Source organism: Hylobates moloch, unplaced genomic scaffold (assembly GCF_009828535.3).
Source record: "Hylobates moloch isolate HMO894 unplaced genomic scaffold, HMol_V3 SCAFFOLD_9, whole genome shotgun sequence".
In the NCBI taxonomy this organism is placed as follows: Eukaryota; Metazoa; Chordata; class Mammalia; order Primates; family Hylobatidae; genus Hylobates; species Hylobates moloch.
The window spans coordinates 43357342-43366951 of record NW_026652284.1 but is presented as its reverse complement, the minus strand read 5'-3'; positions in this window follow the sequence as shown (position 1 = coordinate 43366951).

Here is a 9610-nt window from a genome sequence, read left to right as displayed (position 1 = left end):
CACGTGGGATCCTAAGTCAACAGCTTCCTTGCCCCTTGGAGGTAAGGGATGTGGGCGTGGGCTCGGGAGTCCCCGGGAAGTGGGTGGGGTGCAGGCAGGGGCGGGAGTGGGTGCGGCGCTGGCAGGCAGCCTAGAAGAAGAGGGCGAGGAAATTTGTTCTAACAAGATGAAGTCGAGAAATGAGGATAGCGTAAGAGTCACCAGGCGCTCTGACCCAATCAAGATATATTAAGCACCTGGGTGTACAGCGATCCAGAAGATACAGCGATGATATATCTGTCAAGAAAAAAAAAGGATAAACATTCATTAATAAATCAATAAAAGAGTTAATATAAGCACAAGACACCACTGAGATGCTAATAATAGAGGGTGAACTTTTCTGGGGGCAATGAGGAGCAGAAATGACAATAAATTATGGGATGTTGAAAGAAAAACAGGGGAGTCAGGATGAGATTGGGTCTGAAATTTATCCTGGGTCTGAGAGGACAGGAAAAGTAGCGAGGGGTCGAAGAGCAGCCTTAGCCAGCCTATATCTGGGCAGATCTGGAGTAGAGGAACTGCACATTTGTTCTTTATTTGGGTGACAGAAGAAACAGGCAGGTCGTATAAGCTTGGAAAAGTAGGTGCAGGGGAGACCCTCGACTGTCTTTTCAGTACTGAAGAGGTTACTTGTGTGCTTTAGGCAGCAGCAGCGAGCTGCAGCAAGCTATGCGAGGCGTGTGGGAAGGTGAGTGGGGTAAATGTGTGTGCATTGGTTTCAGGTCAGCCGTCACCATCCAGCGACTCTGCTGTGTGGGGCTCTGGGGAGTTGCAGGGCTTCTGAGGGAGAAGGGAGACACATTCATGAACAGTGCGGGTGATAGACATGCACCCCAGGTGCCTCCAGAGTCCACAACCAGCCTGCAGGAGGAGAGGCAGTTGGACTCAAAGGGCCTTCTAGAATGGGCTAAGGTGTGGAGGTGAGCAGCACTTGGGAGTGAGAGTGAACTGAGGCAGAGAAATGTCGGGTAATGGGCCCTTGATGGTGCAGCCTGCCTGCAAGAGTTCAGATGAGTGGACACTGGGAAACACCAGCCTCCTATTATCTTCATGGCTTCTCTGAGCAGAATCCTGGGCTGTCACTCTTCTTTCTGGTCAGAAGCCCTGGGTGGACCTCAAGAAAGAAATTTGGAGCATTATTAGAAATCTCATCAGTACAAAAGATGAGAGTGAGTAGTGGGGGATGCACCAGTGATGCAGTGAAAGAAGCCAGAGGCCCTGCTGGTTGGAAAGGGTCCTGCTTTGACTTGATGTGGGGGAAACTCAGAGCACTGACCATAATCCTGAAAGCTGGGAAAGGATTTCTAAAGGGTCTCTTTTGGCAAAGGCTAGGAATGGACAGTTTATGATAGAACATGTGTCATGGGCTAATAAACATGAAAAGTTTAATCTTATTCTCAATTTCTTTGATCTTAGAGCCAAAGAGATGCATATTAAAACATTTCTTGCTTTGCAAATTGGAAGTTTTTTTTAAAAGAATACCTTCATATTGGGGTATAAATTATGCATTTCTGGAAAACAAATATGTATCAGGAATTAGAAAGGGATATACCCTCTGACCCAATTCCACCTTTATCTTTACCAAATACCCAGATATTGTCTGTGGCCTTTCAGGAAGGGAAACTGGGTCACTGAGAGTCAGGGATGGGAAAGAGACTTTCCACTCCACTGAATCATGTAAAGTGGTACCTTTTTAGGAAATAAGTATATTAATCAAAATAAATTGATCTTTAATTCCTAAGAAGTATGTGCAGATGGAGTACTCTACAGCCATCTTTATAAAATCATGTTTTTCAAGGGTATGAAGTACACTTCACAGAATATGAGTTTAAAAAACACAGTACAAGACTAAACATATATGCTATGATCCTAATTTCTCAAAAATTTTATGTACATGCATTGGAAACACTGGAAGTGAGTTCACCAACATCTTAACATTTTTTGTAATATAGTAGTGGAATGTTGGTTGAATTTAATTTATTTCTTTGTATGTTTTTGTATTTTCCAAATTTTCCATTATGTGTATATCTTTATCTCATAATAAAAATGTTTCTGTGGCCATGCATACACAGATGCTTCCATTCCAGATAGCACAGTGAGTATATGCATTCATATCCTATTTTCTTCCAAAATTCCATTGAAATAAAAGAGAAAATATAAAAATGCAAATAAACACATGTTTGTGCTAGAAAAAAGAAAGGAGCTACCAGTGAGGGTTGACTTCGTTAAGCAGATGGATCCTATTTCCAGAAACCAGAGCAAAAGATACCTTAAGCTATGACACACGGAAGGTACTGCAAAAATGAGTCATTCTTCCCAACAGAAAGCCTGAGTAACCACAATTCAGTAAACAAACACAGAGTGTAAATAGGACATGGGACACTCAGATGGAATAAGAGTGTTAACATAAAAAACAAAACTCTGAAGGTATTGAAATACAGTATTGAAAAATTGTTTTGAAATTTGGGACCAGGCAAGGAAATATCATAAGCGAAATAAGATGATAAACAACAGACTAGGAGAAAATAGTTTTGCATAAAGAGTTGACCATTGATAATTGGCCATAATATATAGCATTTCTATAAACTGATTGAAATAAGACAGTGGGAAAAATTGATAAAGAAATTAATGGGCAAATAAATATAAATTACTGAAAATGCCTAAAAAGATGCTAAATTTCACTCATATTCAGGGAAAGGAAATTAGAAAAGGAATAACCTTTTTTTCATTCATTAATATCCACATATTAAAAAGTCAGTTAAGAATTCAGGATTGGGGCTGGGCATGGTGGCTCATGCCTGTAATCTCAACACTTTGGGAGGCCAAGGCAAGGCGGATCACCTGAGGTCAGGAGTTCAAGACCAGCCTGGCTAACATGGCGAAAACCCGTCTCTACTAAAAAATACCAAAATTAGCTGTGGGTGGTGGCGGGCGCTTGTAATCCCAGCTACTCGCTAGGCTGAGGCAGGGAGAATTGCTTGAACCCGGGAAGCGGAGGTTGCAGTGAGCAGAGATTGTGCCATTGCACTCTAGCCTGGGTGACAGAGCAAGACTCCGTCTCGGGAGAAAAAAAAAAAGAATTCAGGATTGGCAAGGGTGTGGGAACACAGGCATTCTCACACAATGTGGGGATATTCATCTTTGAGTCTTTTATGGACAGTAATTGGGCAGTAGCTATCATAACTTTTGACTGCTATTTCACATCTAGGAATCTATCACATAAGAATATTGACACTTCCAGCACTCTGGGCGGCTGAAGCAGTGGATAATGAGGTCAGGAGATCGAGACCATCCTGGCTAACATGGTGAAACTCCATCTCTACTAAAAATACAAAAAATTAGCTGGGTGTGTGGTGGCACACACCTGTAGTCCCAGCTACTCAAGAAGCTGAGGCAGGAGAATCGCTTGAACCCGGGAGGCAGAGGTTGCAATGAGCGGAGATCACGCCACTGCACTCCAGTCTGGGTGACAGAGTGAGACTCTGTCTCAAAAAAAAAAAGAAAAAAAATATTGACGCTTTTTTATTGAAGATTGTTGGTGATAGCAAAAAATGAGAAGCTACTTGAATGCACAGCTATTCCATTAATCATGCTATAGTCATGTAATAGAATTCTCTGAAGCTGAAAAAAAGAATGAAGTTAGAAATATATTTACTGGCAGGAAGAAATCTCCAGGCTGTGGTCAGTGAAAAAAAAGTACAGAATTATTCCACTGAAATTAAATTGATGATTACTGTGCATTGTGCATGCGCATGTGTGTTCACATGTGTGTAAAACAGATGGAAATGCACAGAAGAATGGATCTGGAAGGCTACACACCAAACCGTTGGCAGTGGTTACCTCTGGAGGGGCACAGAATTGAGTAAGGGGCAAGGAGAGTTGCCTCTGTTATATACTTCTGTGTTGTTTGACTTTTCATAAATGGCATGCAATATTTTGTTATATTAAAATTAAAAAAAGATGAAAAAAATGCCTACTTTTAAAAAACTCGTTTAAAGAACATGTTGTCTTTGGGGATTACTTGGTAAAATATTAGAATAAGTACAGTAAGCAGATGACACTTTCACAAATATATATGTTTAAACAAATGCATTATTTGGCAGAAGGAGATTGTGAAATCCTCAGAGAAGTACATGATTAGTGTAAAGGTAGACATATTTGTTCAATGACAGGAAGACATCAGGGTTAGGCTGGAACAGAAGTAGTAAACAAACATGTGAAAGAGCAGGATGAATAATGTATACTGATAATAAATCCAAGAGTTGAAGGAGAAAGGGGACGTGTGCCCTGTCACTTTGTTGGGGAAAGTAACTGCATACCAAAGAAATGCAAAAGTTTCAGAAAGCCAAGACTCAAGGAAGACAGTGATAGGACTGGGCACATGACTGAAATTCCCTGTTTACTCCATTTTTCAGAACAACTAGGCATGAAGCCCGACACTCCTCATTCCATCTCTCGCTGAAAAGACAAAAGGATGTGTTGTTTTATGTTTGTTCTTGCTCTTCTATTTATCCTATGGTCATTATCACCTCTAACAATTTTTTTCCCCTGAATAATCATAGCATGAGCTACCACTCGTTTATGTAGATTTGACCTGGCTTGTTGTGCCAAGGTTACTTACAGCCAGAGACTTACAGGCCCAGATAAATTTTCTCCTCTTTTCATTTTCATTCTGCTTTTCTCATCAGGAATTTCTCTTCCTTTCTGATTCTCTCTGGATCAGTGGAGATACTATTTGCGAAGGGCATTTTTTGCTTATACAGTTACAGAAAAAAACTTTTGGTGGATACATGATTAGGATGAGGAGTGTGACAGGCATACTCTCTCCCTTACTCTGTTTTACTGAAGTATAATTTATATGCTGTAATGTACCCATTTTAAGTGTATAGTCTGTGTTGTAGTAAATTTACAGAGTTGTGCAGTTGTGCATTACTTGATTCCAGTTTCAGAATGCTTCCATCACGCCTGGGAATATTTTTAACAAAATATTTGACTTAGATTTATTGGAGAGTGGAGGTAACCCCACTCATGGCCCCCATGGCCCCAACCCATGTGGTAACAAACTTGTGGTTAGGTATTCTCCAAGTATTCCCACCTCTCATTTTTATTTTTTATTTAGATCTAAAGATGATAAGTAAGTTTCTCCATTGTTTTCTCTAGAACCCTCCTTCCTGCCCTCACTTACCACCACTTCCCAGGTCAAGCCTCTGACAGTGCAACCTTTCTGGGATTCTAGTGTCATGTGGTTTTCCAGTCCATCCTCTTGGCTTCATGTTTTTGTCTGTTCTCCCCATCACATGAGCATCTGGGATAAAAAATATACCCCCTGTCACTACCTCCTGACAATGAGGAGGTGTGTCCTATACGGATGGCAATCTGGCATTAGCTAATAATGCCTTAACTTTCAGGATTAACTCTCAGGATGTTTAGTTTCTTATTATCTAGGGTACAGATCTTACTTCTTTCCCCAACAGTTCATTGATTACTTTAGAGGATTAAACAAAAATTCTTATGCATAATTTTTAGATCTATACTGAAACACTTTCTCTGAACATCTAGTAATTCCTACAGCCAGAAATGGCTGTCATCATAGTCATCTTTGTAAACATTTTCTTTGAGCTTTTGTTTTATTTGTTATAGAGACAGTTCTTATTCTGCAAAACTTTTTCACCTAGCCGGAAACTATGAAAAAAAATTAGCGGAGGGCATATCCAGTTGCCAAATACAATAAAGCTATGGTTAGAAATTAGTTCTGAGTTGAAGGAGGCTTTAGTAATTCGGGGTCCACTTCATTTGAATGACTTATACGAAGTGCTAATTTTGGCATTATTTGTAATGGCCCAAAACTGGACTGAATACCCAGTCCAGTGGGATAATCTATGTGGAATACCCATAGATTTCCACAATGGAATACTATATAGCAATGAAGAGGAATGGACTACTGCTACACACAATTTGTAGATGACTCTCACAAACATATTACTGAGCAAAAAAAAAAAAAAAAGACACACCTAAGTACATACTGTGTGATTGCACTTACATAAAGTTCAAAAACAGCAATACTAATAATCCATGTGATAAAGTCAGAACAGTGGTTACCTCTGAAAAGTTGTGACCGAGAGGGTAAATGGGAAGTTTCTGCGGTGGCATCCATGTTCTACATCTTGACCTGGGCAGTGGTTACACAGTTATGTTCACTATCTAAAAACATATCTAGCTGTATACATTTCTATGCACTTTGTTTGAATGTATGTTCTATTTCAATAAAACTTCCCATATTCCAAGTCCTTCCAGCCTCCCGACTGTGAACTAAAGAAAAAATCAGGCTTTCAAACAATTAAAGTTCATTTTGTTCAGTCTTACTGAGGACTGCAACCCAGAAGTGTTTTACAGAGGGTTTCTACGTGGCTCCAAACCAGTGTTTCAGTCCATAGCTTGTATATTAGGTGGTGGAGATTCTGTGTGTGCTACGAAGTTACATTACAGCAAAATTTCATCAAAGTTTGGGTGCAAGAGTACATCTGGTTATAGATTACAGAGGTGTAATCGTCAATCCTGTCAGATATTATGTACAGAAAGAGTGAAAGGCTAGGACCATTGAACTTATCATTTTGTTTTTGTTTTTCCTTGAGCTACTATATTCATTTTCTTTCTTTTTTTTCGCATAAGTTATTGGGGTACAGGTGGTATTTGGTTGCATGAGTAAGTTTTTTAGTGGTGATTTGTGAGATTTTGGTGCACCCATTACCGGAGCATTATACACTGCACCATATTTTTAGTCTTTTATCCCTCACCCCCGTCCCACTCTTCCTCCCAAGTCCCCAAAGTCCATTGTATCATTCTAATGCATTTGTGTCCTCATAGCTTGGGTCCCAGATATCAGTGAGAACATACAATATTTGGTTTTCCATTCCTGAGTTACTTCACTTAGAATAATAGTCTCAGATATCATCGAGGTCAATGGAAATGCTGTTAATTCATTCCTATTTATGGCTGCGTAGAATTCCGTCATATATAAAAATATAAATATATAAATATTTATATACAAATATATATAAATATATAAAATATATATAAATATATAAAAACATAGATATAAATATATATAAATATATATATAAATATATAATAGTAATGTATATATATATATATAATAGTATATAATATATATAATATAATATATAAATATATATAAATATATATATAAATATATATATATATAAATATATATAAATATCATTTCATTTGCAGATGACATGATTCTATATCTAGAAAACCCCATTGTCTCAGCCCAAAATCTCCTTAAGCTGCTAAGCAACTTCAGCAAAGTCTCAGGATACAAAATCAATGTGCAAAAATCACAAGCATTCTTATACACCAATAACAGACAAACAGAGAGCCAAACCAGGAGTGAACTCCCATTCACAATTGCTTCAAAGAGAATAAAATACCTAGGAATCCAACTTACTAGGGATGTGAAGGACCTCTTCAAGGAGAACTACAAACTACTGCTCAATGAAATAAAAGAGGATACAAACAAATGGTAGAACATTCCATGCTCATGGGTAGGAAGAATCAATATTGTGAAAATGGCCATATTGCCCAAGGTAATTTATAGATTCAATGCCATCCCCATCAAGCTATCAATGACTTTCCTCACAGAATTGGAAAAAACTACTTTCAAGTTCATATGGAACCAAAAAAGAGCCCGCATTGCCAAGACAATCCTAAGCCAAAAGAACAAAGCTGGAGGCATCACGCTACCTGACTTCAAACTATATTACAAGGCTACAGTAACCAAAACAGCATGGTACTGGTACCAAAACAGAGATATAGACCAATGGAACAGAACAGAGCCCTCAGAAATAATACCACACATTTACAACTATCTGATCTTTGACAAACCTAACAAAAACAAGAAATGGGGAAAGGATTCCCTATTTAATAAATAGTGCTGGGAAAACTGGCTAGCCATGCTTTTTTTGACTTTTTAATAATAGCCATTATAACTGGTTTAAGATAGTATCTCATTGTGGTTTTAATTTGTATTTCTCTGATGATTAATCATCTTGAGCATTTTTTATATGTTTGTTGGCCATTTGTATGTTTTCTTTTGAAAAATATCTATTCATGTCCCTTGCTCAGTTTTTAATGAGGTTGTTTATTTTTTTCCCATTGAGCTATTTGAGTTCCTTATATATTCTGGATATTAGCTTTTCTTTGGATGCATAGTTTGCAAATAATTTTTTCCCATTCCGTAGGTTGTTTACTTTGTTGGTTGTTTCCTTTGTTGTGCAGAAGGTTTTTAGTTTAAGTCCCATTTGTCTATTTTTGTTTTTGTTATGCTTGCTGTTGAGGACTTGGTCATAAATTCTTTTCCTAGGACAATGTCCAAAAGAGTTTTTCCTGTTTTCTTCTAGGGTTTTTTATAGTTTCAAGTCTGACATTTAGGTTTTTAATCCATCTTGAGTTAATTTTTGTATATGGTGAGAAGTATGGGTTAAGTTTCACTCTTCTGCATATAGTTATCAAATTTTCTCAGTATCATTTAGGAAATAGAGTGTCCTTTTCCCAGTTTATATTTTTGTTGATTTTGTCAAAGACCAGTTGGTGATAGTTGTGTGGCTTTATTTTGGGGTTCTTTATTCTGCTCCATTGATCTATGTGTCTATTTTTATACAAGTGCCATGCTATTTTGGTTGCTACAGCCTTGTATTTTAATTTGAAGTCAGGTACTGCAGTGATTTCAGCTTTCTTCTTTTTGCTTAGGATTGCTTTGGCTATTTGGGTTTTTTTTAGGGGGGGTTCCATATGAATTTTAGGATTGTTTTCTCTAATTCTATGAAAAATAATGTTGATAATTTGATAGGGCTTTTGATGAATCTGTAGAATGCTTTGGTTAGCATTGATCATTTTAACAATGTTGATTCTTCCACTCTATGAGCATAGGATGTTTTCCCATTTGTTTGTGTCATCTACATTTTTTTCACCATTGTTTTGTAGTTTTCCTTATAGTGATCTTTCACCTCCTTGGTTGAATATATTCCTAGGTGTTTTTCTTTTTTTTTGGTAGCTATTGTAAATAGGATTGCCTTATTGATTTGGTCCTGACTAGATCATTATTGGTATATAGAAACCCTGCTGAATTCTGTATGTTAATTTTGTATTCTGCTACTTTAATGAGTTTATCAGTTCCAAAGGTTTTTGGTGGAGTCTTTAGGGTTTCCTAGATGTAAGATTATATCATCAGTGAACAGGGATAATTTGACTTCCTCTTTTCCAGTTCGTATGCCATTTACTTTTTTCTCCTGCATGATTACTCTGGCAAGGACTTCCAGTACTATGTTGAATAGTGGTAAAAGTGGGCACCCTTGTCTTGTTCCAATTCTTAGATGGAATGCTTTCGATTTCTACCTGTTAAGTATGATGTTGGCTGCGGGTTTGTCATAGATGACTCTTATTATTTTGAGGTATATTCCTTCTATGTCTAGTTTGTTGAGGATTTTTGTCATGAAGGGATGCTGAATTTTACCAAATGCTTTTCTGTTTCTATTAAGAAGATTATATGGTT